The 22,463-nt window shown below is 41.7% G+C and overlaps 1 protein-coding gene across 1 annotated transcript in view; it reads left to right on the forward strand.

Moving 5' to 3' along the window:
* The window catches only part of LOC121499070 (cytokine SCM-1 beta-like), a 188,509-nt gene that overhangs the window by 40,018 nt on the left and 126,028 nt on the right, over positions 1-22,463 (forward strand). The gene's annotated exons all lie outside the window — the stretch shown is intronic.

Here is a 22,463-nt window from a genome sequence, read left to right on the forward strand (position 1 = left end):
GGCTAAAAAGTGGTCTGAGGTATTAAAAAGAGACAGTGAGCCCCAACTAGATTTCCAACAAGGTATTATTTCTTCATTTATTCAACAAAGGTTTACTGAGCCTCTAAGAATGTTCCAGGAACTGTTCTAGATGTTGGGAAAAGAGAAGTAGACAAAACAGAAAATCCTTGGTTCTCAATAGAGCTAAGAAAAAATAAAGCAGAAAAGGGGATATGGAGTACCGGGGGTTGGGGAATGGTTTGTAAACTTTAATAGGGTGGTCGGGGAAGACCTTACTGAGAGGTTGACATTTGAGCAGAGATGTCGAGGTGGTGGGAGAAGGACACTTCATTCCAGGAAAAGTGAATAGTAAGGATACTCCTAATATGAAAATCTCAGCACTCTTTAATTCCCCAGGGATGATCTCAAATAAGGGGAGAAAAAAGCATTGGAAAGGAAAGGAGTGGCAAAGTAGAGGAAACTGGACATTGGAGAAGAAATCTAGAGGAAATAATAAGATTTTGGACTTTGTCCCACTAAAATTCTAGACCTGGTCTTGGCTCAGAAGTACCAAGTTGCCAATGATGAATTTTTATTTTACACTAGTTTATCCATTTTTTGATTTTATAGTTATTTATACATTAAAGAAAAATTTAAAACCACACACACAAACACACACATTTTTAACCTCATCACCTTCACAGAATTATTTGCATTAAATTTTTTTTCTTTCTAGGCTTTATATGCACATCACTTTTGTCAATTCATAAAAGCAATTAGTGAGTCCCTATATGAGTTACAGAGTTAGGCAACATCTCCTTCGATCTCTCTGAACCAGAATCTGAAGGTGTTAGGGTGATGATTTCCACGGAAGATCTGGGACAAATGGTTCTGGGGGGCATTCTCCTGCATGAGGTGGTTAGCACCTTGGGAAGGTCTGATGGGAAATAGAGGATCAGAGTGTAGTCAGAAGTCAGTGTTCTCAAAATGGGAAAGGCTGAGATAAAAGCAGCATGAATGAACCTAATTTACATCTTGCACATACAGGATGATAGCCATTGGGAATGTTGGTAGAATGGCATAAAATAGTAGCATAGAAGGAAAAGAGATTCCTCCTCCCCACCAGGCAACTTTACTGACAAGAAACTAATTCTTATTCATCCACTCTGAGAGAATCCTTAGTGAAATTAAAACTCTTCAGGAGAATCTTATTCCAAAAGACTTCCTGAAAATTCAAACAAATTTATACTCTCCACTGCGGGTGTGAGTTGGTTGTGGAATTCAGAGTCATTTTAGAAAGTGATGACGTCCCAAGACAGGATTCTTGGGTCTTTGAACATTTCTTTCTCTTCAGAACTGTGCTTTGCTGCTTTCCCCAAAAATCCTGGGTCCTTGGAAATTGAGTGAATGGGTTTCTTCTGATGCTTTGGCTGTTGGCTCTTCAGAGTGAGGACACAGTATTGCTGTAACTGCTGCTTTCATGCAGCCTTCTGTGGCCCTGTTGAATTTTTGTATTGTGAAGCCAGAATGTTGTTGAATTTCATTCATTTTTTTAAAGATCTTATTTATTATTAGAGAGAGAGAGAATGAGTGAGAGAGCATGATAAGGGGGGAGGGAGAGGAGAAGCAGACTCCCTGCTGAGTAGGGAGCCCAATGTGGGGCTCCATCCCAGGACTCTGGGATCATGACCTGATCTGAAGGGAGACGCTTAACCACCTGAGCCACCCAAGCACCCCTTGAATTTCATTCTTAACTCTGTTGTAGACTCCTCAGTGCTAGGAGCAGCAGACAGTATTCTCATTTTCTTGTCCTTAATATGAGATAGATTGTCAAGACCCTTTAACTTGAAGCCCTATTATCAGGATGCTCAGTGTGTTGTTTATGTCCTCTGTGTGCAAGAAATTGAAGGGGCTCCCTTTTAGATGGATGAGAGATCTCACACAGGACTGGATTGGAGAAACAGGCTGCCTCAAAGATAAGGGAAGGCACTTCCCAATTCAGGCCATAAAATATAAGGAGACTGTATTACTTTGCTATGGCTGCTATAACTAAGTACCACAGCCTGGGTGACTTAACAGAAATTTATTTTCTCGTATCTCTGAAGGCCACAAGTCTAAGACCAGGTGTCAGTAGAGTTGATTTCCTCTGAGGCTTGTCTCCTTGGCTTGCAGATGACCAAGGGTCCTTGTGTGACACTCTATGCACACTAATCTCTCCTTGTAAGGACACTGGTCATATTCCATTAGGGCCCACTCCAATGATCTCATTTTAATTTAATTACCTCTTTAAAGATGCTATTTTCCAGTATAGCCACATTCTGAAGTCCTGGAAGTTAGAACTTCAACATAGGACTTTTTGGAAAGACACAACTCCGCTCATAACAGGGGCTGAAATCTAAGGTTCAGTACTGGTGGGATTGATGCTGGGCTGGGGCTGCCCTGGTTTGTCCAGTGGACTCTCTCTGTTAACTTGTGTTAGTCTGAGCATCTCCAACAAGCAGATGCCAAGCCAGGATGAAATGTGCCAGAATTTTATTAGAGGAAATGAGGAAAAATGAGAAAGAAGTAAGAAAGTCTAAGAGATCTATCGGATCAAAATGCAAGTCTGACCCCAAGTGAAGGAGAAGGGGAGAAAAAATTGTGGGAAACTTCTTAGACAGCTATGAGTCAAAGGAATGTTCAAGAAGGCCACTGAGAGTCCTCAAGCCAAAGCCAGCCTCTAGAGGAGTCCTATGTCTCTTGAGAGTGGGTTTGCTTTAACATCCCTGGCACACTCAGTCATGGCTGGGCACAGTGCATGTGTGTAGGGGATTCCAGAGCTCAGGCATTGGAGCCCTTGTCAGTTATGCTCTGGGTAGTTGGAGGTTTGCGAGGTACATGCTCACGACTGCCACATAACCTGTAAGGATCTTACTAGACCATGGACAGGTGGGAATATTTACCCCAGCAGGTGCTAATTGTGAGTTTAACAACAACAACAAAAAAGAACAATTCATGTAGAGGAAAAATGTCAAAGTATGTAGACCTCAATGGAAGGAGGCAAAAATATCAAAGGAAAAAAGGGTTCCAGGCAAAAGTTGAAACTTTCGTTTGATTGAGGATAGTACCCTTAACACCATTATGATCCATATTCTCCATCCTTTGTTCTTTCCGCCCACCTCCTAAGATACTAACCAGAAGTTCCAAATATTTTATTTTCACTCATAGGTTATAATTCTTTATATTACTCCCAAAGGCTAGCTTATGTATTTTTTCTCTTGGGGAGAAGGTGAAATGGAAAAAGAGTTCACCACATATGGGCTGCTACCTGCCATGTTTTTCCAGCTGTCTGAGTCAGTGATGGCCTGGAATAGTATTCAGTGTACAGGATAGACCCCTGGGGGTCTGAGTTAAGAACCCTGCATATTTCTGCCAGTTCCCTTACTTCTTCAGGCTGAATTTCCACCATTGCAGAATGAGAGACCAGGCAACATAATTTCCAGTTTTCTTCAAAGGCTTGCTATTCTATAATGTTCTGCATTTTAAAGCTTGCTATTCTATAATGTACTGCTTTTTAAAATGGCAGGTGTGTGTGCAAGAAACAGTGGGCTGGAAATCAAATGTCCTCAAGTTTTACTAAAAGTTTCTTTTTTTTTTGTTTGTACTTCAACTGTGGCATTTTTCAAGTCTTGCATTCTTGCATTGTAATAGTTTGTTTACATGCCTGCCTCTAGAACTAGACCGTGAATTTGTGGAAGTTAGGGTCCATCTCTGTCTTATCTGGGTTCCCCCAGCATCTTTCACAATGCCCAACACACTCGCCCACATGTTGGTTATGGGGACTTGGACAAAAGATTCTCTGAGCCTCCTTTACTAATTAAAAAATGGATATATAATTCCTACCTGGCAAGTTATTGTGAAAATGAAGTGAAGTAATTCATGTGTATGCTTCTCAAACACGTGACACATGGTGGAATGTCCTTTCAAGGCTTTGTTACTGTGGTTTTGTGGTCTCTGTGCTCAAGGCCAGGAGAAGGAAGGCTGGGAAGATTAGCAATTCAATTGTTTATCTAGGACGCAGTATTTCAGGATATTTTGGTATGCATGTTGTAGGAAGTATCTTAATGTTCTACTCTGTTTTACCACTGACCTCAGACTCAAGTAGTATTTTAAGTGTCAGCTGTCTTCTGCTGTAACAAATAGGCAGTATTCTAAAGAGCCTTCATGTCTGCTGAAAAGGTGCAGTGCAGAATTTTTTTTTTTTTTTTTTTTTTGCAATGCAGAATATTGCTGCAGTGTCTATGCAGGCTTGCTGAGGAGGCATCTCATACACTCAGGAGCTGGCTTTTTGAGGTTGCTGTTTAGAATATTAATACACCTGGCACTGAAAGGGCATTGTGTTTTTTACTTTGCACCTGATTCTGTGGACACACTCCTGTAGAATGAGTGAAGGAGCGCCTTTTCTCCGTAGGCTTCTTCAGTACCATTTAGAAAAACACCAGATCAGTGGAGTATAGTACCTGCTTCTCTCCAGGGCCTGGTTGGTCAACATGGCCTGGGACAAGGTGCCAATTATCTATAGGTAACTCCCTGGGTGACCCATCTACTTCCTTCTGTCTGCAGGCCACTCTGAAAGGAAATGCATTCAGATTTACTAGCCTGGGACTGACACCATTTGATGTTGGCATTTACATGGTCAACAACAACAACAAAATCTATCTTTAATCTATAAGAATGTCATTCTGGTTGAGTTTGTCTTTATTTTTTAATTTTTTATAGATAAAAGTTTACTATGGAAGGAATGCAATTATAGAAGATTTAAAAAAATTATTGCTAGTTTCCCTGTCTTCTTAAAACCATAATTATAGATTGCTGTCAGTAGGTAAGATAGTAGGTAGCTTTTCTCAAATACTTCATGTTGAGTAGTAGGCTAAGAGCTTTACATAATAATCTCTTTATTTTTGAAGCAATCCTGTAGGGAAAAAATTACACATCCCATTATGAGACTGAGACTCAATGAAGAAATGGCACACCTTTCATTTCACTGTGTTAAAAAACAATATTCATCTGAATAAATTTGAAGATCAAATTGGTTTTATTCAACAAATCATGAATTGGGCAGCATCCCATTTAGCAAATAGAAAGGAGCTCCTTTGAGCTGTAGAAAAGAAAGGGTTTTAAAGGCACAGAGGGAATAGGGAAGAGGAAATCATTAGTAAAGGATGCATTGTTTTAGGTCAGCTTGTACTTCTAATGATAGGAAGGGGCCTATCAATCCATTTCCTGGTGTCAACAATGAAATTCCCACATTGGCTGGTGAAAGGCCACATTCTGAGAGAGGCGGGTGGAAACTGCAGTTAGATTAAGCATTAATTTTCTCTCCTTTTCCAATTGACTTACTTCACTCAAGGAGAGAGGAAGGAGGGAGCTGAGGGGAGATCTGAGAAGCATAGACTCTCCTTTGCCTCCACCTCAAGCCTGGGCACCAGGGGCAAACTCTGAGCTCAGAGGGAATCCTGCCCCTTGGGGGTTGGAATGAGGACAGCAGGATTGGAATCTCAGGGATATTCTAGGTGCATGCATGATGTGCAGTGACCATACTCACCTCCTGAGAAATGAGGGAGTGGCTGTGGGTGGGAGAATGAGTATGTATTGATTTAGGGTACGAGGTCTCTTTAGAGCATGTGAGTTGGGTGTATATGAAATTGTGAGTGTGCTGGGAGTCTGTGTATACCTGTAAATGTGTGGCAAACCCACCTGGACTTCACTGGGTTGGGGCAGGATTGTAGGAATGCGTGTCTGTGTATGTCTGTGATATGCAGAGAAAGAAATGTTACCTGAGGGATTGGTCCTGTGCATGTGTGGGAAATATCAGTGAGGGTGACAGGACATGGGAGACTCCTAACTCTGGGAAACGGACAAGGGGTATTGGAAGGGGAGGTGGGTGGGAGAATGGGTGACTGGGTGACGGGCATGGAGGGGGGCACTTGACGGGATGAGCACTGGGTGTTGTTGGCAAATCAAACTCCAATAAAAAATCTATACAAAAAAAAATGATTAGGCAGTAAGTCTTGGTTTGCTGATGTGAGGCCCCTGACATGAAGGACTACACCTGGGGCCTGTGGTTTTCTTTTTAACAATTATAATTTAACAATTATAATTCACTTCACTTTAATACTCTGCTTACCCAAATTTTGTAGGCTTTTTAGTCTCTGCTTTCATGGTTGTGCCAAATGCTCCCTAGTCAGTGTGTCCATCAGTATGGTGTGTTCAGGGACTTTTTTTTTTTGGCTTTTACTCAAGGTTGATGAGAATGCCAGGGCAGTGGCTCTCAGAAAGGACCTGTGGTACTGTGTTATTTTTTTTAACTTGGTAGTAAATATATGGCACTTGTTAATTCTTGAGGTGGTACTGGCTCAAGATATAAATGGGTTTTAGGAAGTATGTAAATGCATTTATCCTAGAGGTTTCACTATGGATCATCAGGACTGAGGTTCCTTTGGCTGGCACCTCTGTTGTTCCTAGGGCCTGTCTGCTTCTCCTGTGCACATCCTCTGCATTCCCACTCAGCATCTTCACCATTTCCACTAGGTGATGTGTGTGCTGCCCATTCCACTGTCCTGACACCCCTTTATCCGAAGGGTGGATGAGAGTGGCGAGGGAGAGAGAAGGAGAAGCAGTCTAGTGTCTGTGAGCCTGGTTTCTCTCCTTGCCTCTGCCACCAGCCAGCTGGGACACTTTGGGGAAGCCAATTAATCTCTCTGGGCCTTTTCCTTATGGAAAAGGAGCCATCTATTAACATTTTAATAGAAAGTTAGTGCGCATATGATGGGGAAAACCATCAGACGTCAGCAGGAAACATCCTACTGGAGTCAGTGACAGACTGCTGCATTAATTGGGCATAGTTGTGAAACTCTTTGGTAATTCCTATGCTTAGATCATCTGAGTATCACTGCCTTCCCCTCAGATGTGGAAAGCCTGTCTTCATTTTTCAGATGACAGAGCAGAAGCAGATTTGACCATTGGCAGGACATGGGCTATTACTTACTGCTGATTGCATAATTTGCAGGGCAGATATATGGCCAATGAGTGACAGCTGATGTCACAGTGGCTGGGCATGATCATTAGCAAAATGGAGAGGACTGCCCCACTATGCTTTATTCACAGTGGTAATCAGCCCTTGCAGAGGCTTATGTGGGTCCTAATGACTTTTGTTAAGTTTGGAGAAAAGCTGGACTGTAGATTAATTTCAGCATCTTTTCCTGACATCCCTCATTTAAAAGGTGTTAAAATTCCAAAATGAACATAAAATAAAAATGTCTGCTTTGCTCAAGGGGAAAATTGCCTCTTTGCAGAAATACTAAGGAATATTGCCTTTCCTGTTTGACTGAAACATCTGTCTAGCACGGGTTCCCTTACTGACAGCACTTCCCATTCTTCCTCTAAGTATTTCTGCTCCAATGCACGTTCTTTGGAAGGAACTTCTTCTATGTTGTCTGAGATGAAAAGACAGCTTTTCTTCTAAGTACCAACCCTTCCCCCTGTGCTCTGTAGTTATTTTTCTGATCTTGAAAGTGATGCAAGTCCATTGTAGAATATTTGGTAAATGTGGAGATGTGAGAAAGGAAAATAAAATCATGCACAATCCTACCTCCCAAAGACGGATGCTGTTAATGTTGATGTCTCTCTGATTTTTCTTCCAGCCAGCAGCCACACTTTAGGAAAAAAAATCACAAAATTGGGATTCTACTGTACATTAGTTTGATGACCTTTTAAAAGTATCCAATCGAGAGCATTTTCCATGCCGTTAAAAATTTTTGAGAACCTCATTTTAATGACTGTGGTCTTATTACGTGATTGTTGTGCTATAATTTACTAAGTCATTCTTCTGCCATCTTGCATTTGCTTTTGTCACTTTTCCTCTTGACCCTGTCCTTTCTTAACTTCCTTGAAATTTTACTCCTTAATTATGCCTCCTGCCTTTCCTTATTACCTCTTCCTTGCCCACTGGTCCTTTTTCCTGTGCTTCAGGTCTATTGGTATCTTTATTCTTGGCTCTAAGCAGACGTATCTAGTAACTTTTGTGAACTTTGGTATTTTCATACTAGGTTTTACTGATTTCAGTATCTTTTATTTTTTAGTATCACAGATAATGTAAAGCACAGTTCTGAGCATGCCACTTCCCTTGATGATCATGCCCCAACCTAGCATCCAGCCTCATTTGTCCTCTCATGCTCTCATGATCTAATCTGGTTGTATTGCACATGTACACCCAGGCATCCTGTTATGGTCTCCCTTCTGTTTCCATCATCCATGAGCATGATAATAATTCCTCTAAGCCACTGATAAGAATATTAAACCTCAGCCCTGTGGCCCAACACTGGAGATTACTCAGGAGATGACACCAACCCATTCATCAACATCCTTTAAACAAAGATTATTTAACGAATTATTTATGTAGAGACTTACCTTATATTGTAGGCCAGATTTCTCCAAGTTGACTCTTTGAAGTAGATCAGCTATCCTGCATCTCCATATTTCTCAACTTGAGTGTTCCCTCTTAAAGGTAGGAGAAAGGTTTTGATCTTCATTCATGAACTGATGCTTGTTCCTGGAGATCGCTGCTATCTTTTCTAAGGGCTCATAAGATTCCTTCAGGGATCACTACAAATCTCGATTTTTCTTTCTATTTTTTTTGAGAAATTGGAACCATCTCTGTTGGTTGTTTGCTTCTATCCATAAGGAGACAAGTGGAGGGGCTGATCATGTGTCTGTCTGGGTTAGACTTGATCTGGGACTGTGTAGGTATTTGCTGTGGAAGACCTAGTTATCCTGTTTTCTCTCTCTTCCGTAGTCTCTACCTACGGTCCACTGTCCCCTCTAATGCTGTAGCCACTTGCTTGACATAGTACATGTGGTAGGCAGAATAATGGCTCCCTAAAGATATGCATGTTCTATTCCTGGAACTTTTGAATATGTGACCTTACAGGGCAAAAGAACTTTGCATATATGATTGTGTTAAGATCTGAGATGGGGAGATTATCGTGGATAATAAAGATCTCAAGGCTTGCTATTGCTGACTTTGAAGACAAAGGAATGGTCCATGTGTCAAGGATGCAGACAGCATCTGGAAGCTGGAAAAGACAGGGAACAGATTCTCTAGAGCTTCTAGAAGGAGCACAGCTCTTACAACATGTTGATTTTATCCTAGTGGAACCATTTCAGACTTCTGATCTCTAGAACTGTAAGATAATAAATTTGTGTTATTTTAAGACACCAAGTTTGATAGTAATTTATCACAGCAGCAATAGGATAATACAGTAAATGATCAATAGATATTTTATATTCTTGAGGTCTGAAAAGCCCCTTAATGTCTGTGTGCTCCAGGTCTCTAATCTTGAATCTCCTTTTATGTTATCCCTGTCAAGGAGGAAGCCTGTGGTGTGTGTGTTGAGTTTGGGAGGAGAAGCACAGCCAGAAGGAAGTGGGGAATAGAAAATGTTGTTTATTTAAAACAGCTTTTTGGAGATATAGTTCATATAGCATACACTTCACTCATTTAAAGAATACAAAACTGAATGGTTTTTAGAGTATTCACAGAATTGTGCATCCATAACCATAATTGATTTTAGAACATTTCATTACCTTCAAAAAGAAAACCTGTACCCAATATCCTTCACTCCACAGTCCCTTCTGCTCCCAACTCCTGACAACCATGAAGCTACTTTAGTAGATCTGCCCATTCTGGATATCTCATGTAGACAAAATCACACAACACGTGGCCTTTTCTGTCTGGCTTCTTTCACTTGGCTTCATGTTTTCAAGGTTCATCCATGTTGTATTATGTATCAGTACCTCATTCCTTTCTGTTGCAAGATAATATTCCATTGTATGTATACACCACAATTTATTTATCCATTCATCAGTTGATGGACATTTGGGTTGTTTGTACTTTTGGATATTATAAAAAATACTGTTGTGAACATCTGTGTGTAAGTTTTTGTGTGGATATATGTTTTCATTTTTCTTGGGTATATATCTAGAAGGGGAATTGCTAGGTCAAATGGTAATTGTGTTTAACGATTTGAGGAACTATCAGACTATTTTCCAAAGCAGCAATACTATTTTACATTCCACCAGTAATGCATGAGTAAGTGTCCTTAACAGAAATGCTCACTGGGCTCTGAAAGTACAAAGGACACAGAATGCAAAGTATAGGTGAGAAAGAGTGGCTTGGATATTTCTAGAAGTAAAACAGCATCAAAAGAAACATTGGGTGCACAAAGAGTTTGCCTGGGGACTCTCGAGTAATATCTGGATTTGTTTTTTTCTGAGAAATAGTTCACATCAGCCAAATTCTGTTGGTAACTGGCTGCAGTAAATTCTCTTGATGTTTTTAGCCTGTTTGGCTTCCATGCATTCCATTTGGTTAACTTTGGAGAAATTTGGATGACTGATACCACAGCAGAACTTTTTGGACCACAAACCATGGAGGAAGACCCTGTGCCCTATATAAAATTTATGCCATTATTCTTAGTTAATAATAAAATCAATTCAAGGTCACAAGCATTTTAAAGCTTTTATTAGTTTCCTAGGGCTGTACCATAGGCCAAGGGCTCAAACAACAGATGTTTATTGGTGACTAAAAGTCTGAGATTGAGTATCAGCAGTGTTGGTTTCTTCTGAGGGCCTCTCTCCTTGGCTGTCTTTTCCCTGTGTCTTCTTTCTGGTTTTCTTTCTGTGTGTATCTGTGTCCCAATTTCCTCTTTTTACAAGGACACCAGCCATTAGGGCCCACTCTAATGACTTCATTTAACCTTAATTACTTTTTAAAAGACCCTATCCCTGAATAGAATAATATTCTGAGTTACTGGGAATTAGGACTTCAACAAATGAATTTGGAGAGGTACACAATTTTTCAGCTTATAACAAGTTCAACATCATAAAATTATACTTACTGCACCACTGGGTTAGAGGAGAAAAAAGATTAAAAAATGTGTCTCATTCTTACCGTGTGTCTTTGGGTGATAGCCTGGGTCTCGGACCCTTATCGTTAAACATGGTAATATGTTTATTCTTGGTGCAAGAATGTCTTTGAAAATATTATGTTATCAAGAGTAGGCTCTAAGAGAAGTTGTTAAGTAGATACATGCTTAGTTGTCCTTCCTACTTTCCCTCTACGTTTCTTTCCATAGCCATCATAGTCAGGTTATCAGTAAAGTATCTTTTCTTTTTAAAATGATCTGGGAAATGCTTCTTATTTTGTTGCATAATTGTTCTTATCTCTGAGGTGGAAAGGATGGATTTGCAAAATGTTCTGAGCCAGGTTTTCTGATATTTTCTCCCAAAATATTTTCAGAAATACATGTGTCTATCTATCTATCTATCTATCTATCTATCTATCTATCTATCATCTACCTATCATCTATCTTACTGCTATATCTTCTCTCAAACTTCTTTTTAGTATCTGAAGTTTATTCACACTATAGCATAAATGTCAAAAATCCACTTCAAGAGTTTTTCTGTTTTATATTTCATTTTGCCAGAGACCAAAGCCTTAAGCCAAAGGAAGTATGCTTTAAAAAATTTCAGGGATCAGTCAGGGGATGACTGAAAAGTCAGGGATTTTTCAAAGTTCTTTTGTAGTACATGGATATTACTCCACCCAAACAATCATTCACTCTCACTCTTTCATAGTATCAGCCCTGGTGAGAACTCTAATGGAAAGACAGGCTTAATTAGAAACAAAGTCCATGTCCAGAGAGAGATATCTTGCAAAAAGTATTCTCTAGGGGATCCCTGGGTGGCGCAGCGGTTTAGCGCCTGTCTTTGGCCCAGGGCGCGATCCTGGAGGCCCGGGATCAAATCCCACATCGGGCTCCCGGTGCATGGAGCCTGCTTCTCCCTCTGCCTGTGTCTCTGCCTCTCTCTCTCTCTGTGACTATCATAAATAAATAAAATTAAAAAAAAAGTATTCTCTAGTCCTATTTCCACTTACCTGTATTGCCAATAATGACGATAGGATCCTTGGTGTGAGTCAACGTGGGCTGGCTCTCATTTTCAATTTTCCTAGATGTTTGTCTGCCTGCCATATTTTCAGAAGAATTGATCTAACATCTTATGAGTTTTGGTGCTACTGGGACTGACCAGTGTTTGATGGTTGGAGAGTGGAGTGGGGCTGGGAAGCGGTGTTTCATGTTGGTTTCCTGCCTGCAGAACTGTCATTATCAACCACGTAGTCTGAAAACTCCAATTTAAAGGATGCTCACAAGGTCATTCACTTATCTGAAGAGCAAATATATGTAAGTTAATACAAGTAAAGACAGCAAAGGAAGGGAGCCTGAATATATTTAATCCTCATGATTTCTATGTCTGGGGTGATGACTGGATCTCTTTGTGCTTCTTCTCTTTCTAGTTGCTGAAAAGATGTCTGATTCAATGGGAAAGTCCTTCAAAATCAACATAAAAGAATTTGTCAAGGCTCTTGGATATATACAAGAGAACTCTTCAACATTGTAATGAGAAAATGACTAGAATCCTCTTCTCAAATTCTGAGAACATTCAGAAGCATAACAATTCAGGAAGGAAAATAGGCAAAGTACCTTTGGAACCTTCTCCTCTGACTAAATTTAGCTTCAAAAAGTGAAGTCTGGCAAAGAGCAGGTTCTGTGTAGAAATGATTTTCTTCTCTAGTTCTAGAGATGACTTCACAGCCAAGCTTGAGATTAGTTTAATTAAAGGGTAAATATCCTTCTTTTATGTCAGAAAAGTCAGATCAATACCATTTGAATGTGCTAGAGAAAGTGACAATCCCATGGTGGTTTTGGAAGACCTTGGGATAAGATATTCTTTGGGAATCCCATTTACACTTAGCTAAGATAAAAGAGTAATTTATGGACTTACTTCTGGAAGTTTGCAATTTAGAGTAGGTCAGTGTTTCTCAAGGCGGGGGGGGGGGGGCCCTTGTCCCCCAGGGGATATTTGGCAATGTCTGAAGCATATCTGTATGACCCAGTAGGAGGTGGTTTTTGGCAGCTACTGGATCGTGGTCAGGTAGGCTGCTAAACATCCTACAGCACACAGGACAGCCTCTCACAACAAAGAATTATGCAGCCCCAAATATCAATAGTGCTAAGGTTGAGAAGCCTTGAATTAGGTGCACTATGGCCCAGATTCCAGTTATCTCACCTGGTAGGTAGAATTGACAGTTTCTTAGTTTCCACCTGTTGCCTCTCCTGATGGCTTCCTTTTCAGGAAGAATGATTACTTCCTCCTTTCTGTACTATAGGGTCCTGAATGTATGTCTGTCATAGCACCCATGATACTTTATTGTACATTTTGTGTGACACATTGGGTAATGTCATTAAGCTCTTTGGGCCTCAGTCTTCTTATCTATAAAATGGGAGCTAATACTACTAACCTCAGGGAGTAGTTGTGAAGACTGAGTTAAGGTATTTGAAGTGACTGTCACACTAGGTGCTCAACAAATGGAAGTACTAAAAGTTATCATTATAGCTTATGTAGCTAATTGCCCCTACTGGATGGTAAATAAATCTTTTGAGGGCAGAGCTGTGTCTGGCATATCACAGATGTTTAATGTTTTTTGAATGTATGACTAATGAATCTCTTTAAGCCTCAATCTTTATCTGTAAAAGGGGCTAATATTTCACTTGTTATTTTTATATTTAATAAGATAATGTAAGAGAAAGTGTTTATTAAGGGCCTAGCATATAAATATTATATTTCTTTTCCTTGCCTTGGTACTAATTAAAAAACTGTTTGCATCTACAGAAAAGTAGAAAGAGGATAGTAAAGTTTTTTTGTTTTGTTTTGTTTTTGTTTTTGTTTTTTTTTCAGGATAGTAAAGTTAACACCCATATATCTATCATCTAGACTTAACAATTGTTAAACTTTAGCCATATTTACTGTATCTATATATGTCTTTCTTTTTTCTTTGTTTCTTTGTTTCTTTGTTTCTTTCCTTCTTTCTTCTTTTTTTCTGAAGAATTTTAAGTAAGTTATAGACACAATTTTATTTCATACCTAAATACTTAGTATGTATTTTAAAGAACATGTTCCCCTATAACTATAATCCTATTTTAGTCTACCAAAGTTACTAATAATTTCCCAGTGTCAGCAAATACTTAGTCTGTGTTCATATTTCCCAGTGATTTCCAAATCTCCTTCACAGCTGGTTTATTTAAACAAGATCCAAGTAGGAACTTCTCATCAGGGAACTCTTTTTTTACTTTTTTAATTGTTGTCCACTTTAGGGGCCAGCCTGTTTCTGCTGATTGCCAGTCAACAGATTTGACATTCCTTTGGTAAGTAAGTATAGGACTCTACTTGAAGTGAACTCAATACACTAACTTGAATAGATAAATTATTCACAACAGTTAATGATTCACGTTTGTTCCCAGGTTGACCGCAGCTATTCCACTACATGTACTCTTGGTGAATCCACAGATGGCTCAATGATCATGGGTCTGGGGTGAAAGAAGATGAAAACCAGAGTAATAGAAGGTCTGGCAATGAAATAGGCATGAGAGAAAAATAGCTCTGGGAAGCACAATGTAAATGGATGAGAAAACTAGATTCAATGAATGGAGTGAAATTTGTGAACAACCTTTCCAAGGTATGGAATCACTCCAACTATATCCATGATAGTCTAAAAACCATCTACTGCACAAGCAAGGGTAAGCTAGCACACTGTGCCGAGCCATGACATCACTGAAACCAGGCAAGATATTCTCCTTTCATAGGGCTATGCCACCAGAATCACTTATAGACCAGCAAGAGAAGTCAATCAGTCAAAGATGGTCTAGAGTGTCCTGCAAGTGAAGCGGATTTAATCTAGAAACAGCAGTGGTCTAAACCCTGAGCAAAGGACTTAAAGAGATGATGAGGAGGCATTTGAGAAAGGTGAATTTTGCAAGGGCAGGCAAGGTGGGCTGAGATAGAGGCAGATTTGCATTGAGGAGGTCTGGTCAGCCAAGACGTTATTGGGTTGATTCAGGATGAGGTACATTTGGGAGTAGAAACATTCTAATGAAACTAATGGAAATATTCTCTTTGTAATTCTTTTTACTTTCCATTTGATTTGTGCCACTTATGTCCCTGCCCATTTGATTGTACATTCTTTGAGGGCAGAGTCTGTGACTCTGACATCTTTGAATAGTTCTTTGCACAGGGTAAGTACCCAATACATAAAATGTTTACTTGTATTAAGTCACATCCTGTGCTTGTTAAAAAAGTGGATGCTTGTACATGTAAGTCTCGGTTACAAAGGTTAATGTTTCTTTTGGGGTATGAACGGAGAAAAAGCTACATAGATGATGAAATGTACAGATGCATGCAGGGAAAATAAGAAATGCCAGACACATGAAGGGAAGATTGGAAATAGGGACCTGGAGAAATGGCTTGAAAGGCCCATGGATCCTCATTATCTAGAGAGTAGAATAGTGGTTGCCAGGGGCTAGTAGGGGCAGCAGTGAGTGATTAGGAAATGAGACAACATTGGTCAAAGGGTACAAACTTCTACTAATAACATAAGTAAGTCCTGGGGATCTAATGCACAGCATGATGACTACAGTTAACAGAATTGTGTTATATACCTGAGTAGATTTTAACTGTTCTCACCACCCACACCGAAAAAGGTATTATATGAGGGGATGGAAGTGTTATCTCACCCTATTGTGTTAGTCATTTCACAATATATATGGGTATCAAGTCATCACACATTGTACACCTTAAACTTACACAACATTATATGTCACTTATATCTCAACAATGCTGGGGAGAAAAAGAAATAGAATTCTGGCTTGATCTGGGCAGAGCTTTATGGTTGGGAGAGATCTAAAGTGGAAGTGAGAGGGGAAGCTGGAATTGCAGGACCCTGCTGGAGGAGACCATGGATGAGAATGGAGTGGAACTAGTCATGATTTTGCATAAATTTAATTTATCTCCTGTCATGGTTCCACTGAAAGTGCACAGATCTGGCTTCAGATCCTAGTCCCACTCCTTTAGTTGTGTGACCTTGGGCAAATTCTAAAGCTTTCAGACTCTTTTCCTTTCTGTTTGGTGATAATAATTCTATATGCTTTTCTTCATCGACATGAATTATAGTCCAGAAAGGTGGAGTTCCAGGCATGTAGTAACCACACCACAAAGATTACTTGTTATTGTAATAGTCCATCTCCTATGGTGGACAGTCCTTCCACTTCTATTGAGGGATGCCTCCCAGAGACAACTGTGTTCATAAATGTCATTACCCGAGTGAAATAAATGTCGGAGACAGGGATTTATTGCAGGATGGGGTTTTCTGTCCTGTTTCCAGCAAAGCCATTCTCTATCCATCCTCTCCCCTCTCCTGACCCTCTTGGGCCATGTGGAAGTGCTCTGCCACTCAGGGTCATGAGGTACTCCATGGCTGAAGCCTCTTCCTAACACCTGGATGCCAAAACCTTGTACGGCTCTGTCTCCCACAGGCCCTGCTTCCCAAGGCCAATTCTGGACCCAGCCCACAGAGGCTCTCACAATCAAGAATGGCTGAACTCCATGGCAGGAACAAATCCTCTCAACTTTCGTGGTGTCTAAATTATCTTTTTCTAAAGCAAACTGTTCCTACAGAATTTAGAGAGCAGGGTATCTTTGTTTTCCAAGAGAGAGGTTTTCACTACAGTGTTTGGAAGGTTTTTGTTATTGCTTGGGGGTTGCCAGGAGACAAGTAAAGGCTGGCTTAGTGTATCTGCAAATCACTGGTGTCTACTCTCCGGAACCACAATCCTGCTCTCAAATTTAACTTGCATGAGAATCATCTGGGGTATTTTAAATTTCAATTCCTGGACCCCACCATTAATAAGTCTGGGATGGCCTGTGCTTTTAATAAGCATTCCAGTGGGTGATAATGCAGGTAATGCATGGATCATATTTGGAGAAATATGGAAGCAAGCCCATTTGCCCAAAAGTCAGCCTATGGAATTTGCTCTCTGGGAATTGGTTTTTAGAAAAATTGAGCAATATCAAATAAACATTGCCCTAAGAAAACAGGAGCTTTTCAGCATGGCTTCAGGAATACAGATCTCTATAGCCATTTCTTGGTGCTGGGGCCATGTTCTGCCTTAACTGTCAGGCCTTCCGTGGTCATCCCATATTTTGTTTGGTATTTCCCAAGAAACTTTTAGGAATTTTTTCTTTTTCTTTTTTTGGTATGAGGAATAAGAAGAAAGCATTTACTCATTTCTCACTTTGTTTTCTTTAGCTTCTTAGTTACAGAATGATTTTGGATGAAACCTACTCCAGATGATGATGGTCTGAGTGTGACACTGTGCTAGGGAATCATTCCAGTCATATTCATAACAACCTGGAAACCTCTTTTCTTTAAACAAATACTTACATGGCACATAGTTTGTGTGATAGGAACTATGATAGGTGTGAACCAGGCAGCAGTGCACAAATACAGACTACTTTCCAGGAGCTTACAATATTAGCAGAGGCATAGCCATCAAATCACTGTGCCAACAGATGTAAAATTGCAACAATGACAAGGTCTCTGGAGGCCTAGCAGTAATGGGAGCATGTGACTTCAACAGAGATGTCAGTACAGCTTCCCTAAATAAGTGATCATTGACCTGAGATCCAAGTGACCAGAAGAAGAAGGAGGAAAGAGCTTTCTAGGCAGTGGAACAGCATCACATGTGAAAGGCTTGAAGTGGGGAGGCATAGAGAGATGAGGAGCCAGTACATTGATGAGATTTGGGGATATCTTGGCCATGGGAAGTAGTAGCGAGAAGATGCTAAAGATGGCTTCTGGGTTGATGGCTAAAGGATGGTATCATTCCAGAAATCAGGAAATATTAGAAAAAGAAAGTATTATCCTTTTTTGTTTATTTCTTTGTCTGGGGGATTGAGACATGGGAGGTGCCTTAACTGGTTAATTGGAGGTGCCTTTGAGATATCTAACAGGAGCTTATAGGCATGGGGCTGAGGTCAACTTAGAAACGTGAATCATGTAGGTCATTACCATTGGTAGTAGTGGAAGCAATGGGTTATGGGTGAGGTTTTCCAGAGATAGAAGAGAGCAGAGAATTATGAAGTCTTAGAACTGGCCACTGAGGAAAATTAACATTTGAGCAGCAGGGAGAGGAGGAGGAGCTAGCAAAGGAAAGGTTGAGTGAAGTTCATTTTTCTTGTGAAAAGTGTGGCTATCAAAAGTCAGTTGGGGGGCACCTGGGTGGCTCAGTTGTTGAGCATCTGCCTTTGGCTTAGGTCGTGATCCCAGGGTCCTGGGATTGAATCTTGCATCGGGCTCCTCGTGGGAAGCCTGGTTCTCCCTCTGCCTGTGTCTCTGCCTCTCTATCTGTCTCTGTGTTGCTCATGAATAAATAAACAAGATCTTAAAAAAAAGGTCAACTGGAAGAAATGAGTTGTAAGAAGGAGGTTGAACATATAAAAGAGAAGGTTCAGTGATGGAAAGTGCCAAGGAAGGCAGGGGAGGATGAAATCCAAGTCCTGTGTCCCAAAGAGGTTATGGTGATATTGTCACCAAGTATTTTGCTAAATTTATGGCAGGAAATAGATACCATTAGCGGTTTCACAGAGCTTCTGGTCTCTGAAGGGATGGCAGGCTTCAGTTTTGGCTTCCAGCTGGATAGTTCTTGCCTGGGGAGGGTGTCTGTGAACACACAAGGGCTGTGCATTTTTCAGAGACTTTCAGGACCCACAAGGGTTTCTTCTCCTTACCTTTATCCAGACTGGTCATCCAGTGTATACAATGCTCTGTGCCCTGACTTGTCCCCAAAGGAACAACTTGAAGAAGTCAGTACTTGTGTTACTTTTTCTATTTTCCTCAGCAGAATTATTTGGCTCTACAGAAATCCTATTTTAAATTCCATGAATCAGCTCTCCCTAGTGAAAGATTTTAGCATTTGGGGGCAGTTTTTGTGGAAACATTTTGTAGGATATGAAGTGACAGCTGCCTTTTATCAGACACCCTGTTTCCAGCTGCATCAGGGATTTGGGTCCCAGAAAGTTATCAGACTGGAAGCACTCATGCCACTGACAGGAAACAACCAACGGGTTTAATTCCATGAAAACCATATTTAAATCCTGTGATGTTGTTAAAGTGTATAATCCCAGATTGGCTCTTAGGAAAGACTGTCCATGCTGAGCCCAAGATGAGGTCAGCCTGGTGAATCACCTGGGAGGGAAAGCCAGAACTTGGATTGGGAATGAAAACTCTAGGAAGGGACACTAGGGTGAGGGTCAGGCCCTATGAGATTTTTTTTAGAAGGTGTAATTTTCTTTAAATTTATTTATTCATGGGAGACACAGTGAGAGAAGCAGAGACATAGGCAGAGGGAGAAGCAGGCTCCCTCTGGGGATCCTGATGTGGGAATCAATCCCAGGACCCTGGGATCATGACCTGAGCCAAAGGTGGTAGATGCTCAACCACTGAGCCATCCTGGTGTCCCTAGAAGGTGTAATTGTTAAAAGAAAAAGCAAAACATTCTGAGGGCAAGAGGCATTCCAGGACTGGATTTGGGGGCTAGGAGGCCAGGAGCAGGGATATCCAAGGGACAAGTCAGGCCCAGACTGGTGTGGCTGGTTGCAAGGACGATTGTTTTTTTCCCCCCTGAGGACCGGGTGTGAACCTAAGGCCTAGAAAGTGAGCTTTGTGGTTTTGCTTGTGTCTCTTTTGTGTTGTGTTTTAAATACCCAGAGCTGTTAAATAAGACAGCCCTGGTTTAGACTAGGCAACTGGAGCTAGTTTCAGAAATCCCACTGACGGGAAACCACTACCAAGGCGGCACCGGGAAATATGCCAGTATGTGCCCTTTGCTCCGATGGCACCTGTGTTGTGTTGAGACTCTCTCACACGGCTGAGTGGACTTGTTTGTGGTGGACTGGGTAGGCAGTGGGGGAAGAAGTCCTGATTCCAGAAGGAAAACCTTTGAAAGAGGAATGTCTGCTGCCCTCCGACTATAGCAGTGGAGAGTTCTCCACGTGGTGGCGAGCCAGGAGGGAGACTTCGTCTTGGTTGGTTTGAACTGAGCACATTTTGTCGTCACTTTAATGAATTCATTTATCCTCATATATATACTATCTCTGTCATATTTATACCATTAATATGCCATCTTATATATGTTTAACTTGTCATTTTACATCCCTAACAGTATCACCTGGAAAAAATATAGACTCACACTCACTGTCAGTCCCTCTCTGTGATCATCTATCCCTAATTCTTTTTAGAAATAATCCCTTCAGCAAATGTTTTCTCTGGTGCCCCCTGCTTATGCTCAGCCCTGCTCTGGGCATGTCTCCTCAGGACATCAACCCTTCAGGACACACTACCTAGAAGAACTTGTTTCCAACCATGTCTTACAGGCAGACAGAGGGCTGTGTTCTGCTGACAGACTACTGCGAGCCCAGGCAGCCCTGCGATTACAGAGAAAAACACTCTCGTCCAGAATTATTGGAAAGCAAGAGTGGCAAATACAGTGCTGTACTACATGGGGGGAATGCAAAGTCGAGAGGGAAGGACACATGGAAAGGCAATGAGTATTAAAATGAGTTGCAAAATGGGGAGAGGCAGCCCCAGGGGCATCCTTCTTCCTGATGAGTCCCGAGTCCCGAGTCCCGAGGCACAGCCTGTGCCTTCCAGAGGAGTCATTTCAGCCTCCTGGGGAGGAGGAGCTGGCAGGCGCAGTCCGCCCTAGACAAGTGCTTGTCTGCAGGCGGGGGGTGTGGGGTGGGGGGGGTGATGCTGAAGCTAAGTGAAGTGTTCCTGGAGTGTGGAGGTGTTCACTGGGGGCTTTGCGGAGGGCCGGGGAGGACAGTGCAAAGGACTCCTGCCTGGAACAGGCTCTTGCACACAGCTCCCCTCCCAGGGGCTCAGTAGACAGGAGTGAACTGAACTCTGTTTTTTTTGTGTGTGTTTTGTTTTGTTTTGTTTTGTTTTGTTTTGTTTTGTGGTGGATTTAAAGGCTCTTGCCTTTTCTAAACCCACAGGGAGGCGGTGTGAAGCTGGTGACGCATTTTTTGGAAATGAGATCAACTCAATTGAATCCTGGCTCTGCCACTTGAAATGAGCTACTTAACCCACGTAGGCCTTCATTTCCTTGTCTGGAAAGTTGGGGTATTTCCTAAAAGTTCTATGAAGTCTAAATAAAATGGGGGCCTATGTTGTGTCCTTGATCTCCAGAAGATGCTCATGGTGTGTTCGTGCTCTTCCCTTGGGCCATGTTTCTGGCCCGGCACCTATAGAATTTGTGTGATTTGTCACAGCTGTCCCACTCAAGGTGGCTTCAGCGACACATCTAAGGTCTATGCTATGTGAATGGTACCTCCCTGGTACCAGCTGAGGCCAGCCCAGAGGGACCCTTCACGGCTTCTGTCAGAGGGGAGACAGAGCTCTGTGGGCCATCCGCGTGTGGTGATCCCTGTTACAATGCTATTTGTGCCATGCCACCCTGGGCCCAGCATTGTGGGCGGGAACTGTGAATTAAGTCTGTAGGGCTGTTCAGAACAGGGCCTCTGCCTTGAAGGTGTACAATATGGATGGGAAAGAAACACTGACACTTGATGGATTATAAATGACGAGGCTCAAAAACGCACACACCTCCAGACCTGGCCCACACTGCAGGGCTGGGACAACCTTGCATTGAAATGCTATTTTTCTGTCAATGCAGCAAAAGCTGATAGTGCCTCTAGGGCAGCAGCATCTCAGGCTGAATTAAACAGACTTAGAAAAATTGATAAAGACAATAAAAGCCCGTAGTATTTCTTAGCATTCTTTGTGTCATGTGCTGCATCTGCAGCATAACCTGACAGAGGTGAATACTCTCGGTCAGAGTTTATAGGTAAGGACACTGATGATTTGAGAGGCAACCTGAGGTCACACAGGCAGGGTCACATTTCAAATCCTGATCTTCCTGACTATGAAAACCTGTGGTCCTTTTGGCCATGCTCTGCTGCCTCTCACAGGATGCTCCAAGTACAGAGAATTTTCCCTAATAACTTCCTGACATATCTCAGCATCGGGTGGACCCTGGTGGAAACACTAAGTGGCAAGCCACAGCATCGTAGCATATGGGGAGCATTAGTAAGCAGGTGCTGACAGGCACCTCTGCCAGTTTGTGTGCTCCGCTGTCAAGTCCATGTTCAAGCCAATTGACAAACAAACACTGCCTCACTTGCCCAGCTTGGGGTCACATCGTTGTATCTGAGTGGTGGAGGCTTCCTGGAGTTCCTGAGGTCCCCAGACAGATGGGCTTCCTTCAGGGAAGGGCCATTGCTACTACTACCCAAGACAGGTCATGTGCTGAGAAAGGAAGGGATTCAGGGTTTTAGGGTCCTGAGTCCAAATCCCAGTTCTTTTCTTTCGTGGCTATCACTGAACCATCCAGGCCTCTCTGCCCAGGTCTTGAGAGCCTGAAATAAAGCTCCAGGGTGACAGTTGTAAGTGGCTGTCTGCCTGCTGGGTACTGCTGACATGCAGTCCTGCT

Source organism: Vulpes lagopus, chromosome 1, assembly GCF_018345385.1.
Source record: "Vulpes lagopus strain Blue_001 chromosome 1, ASM1834538v1, whole genome shotgun sequence".
Lineage (NCBI taxonomy): Eukaryota > Metazoa > Chordata > Mammalia > Carnivora > Canidae > Vulpes > Vulpes lagopus.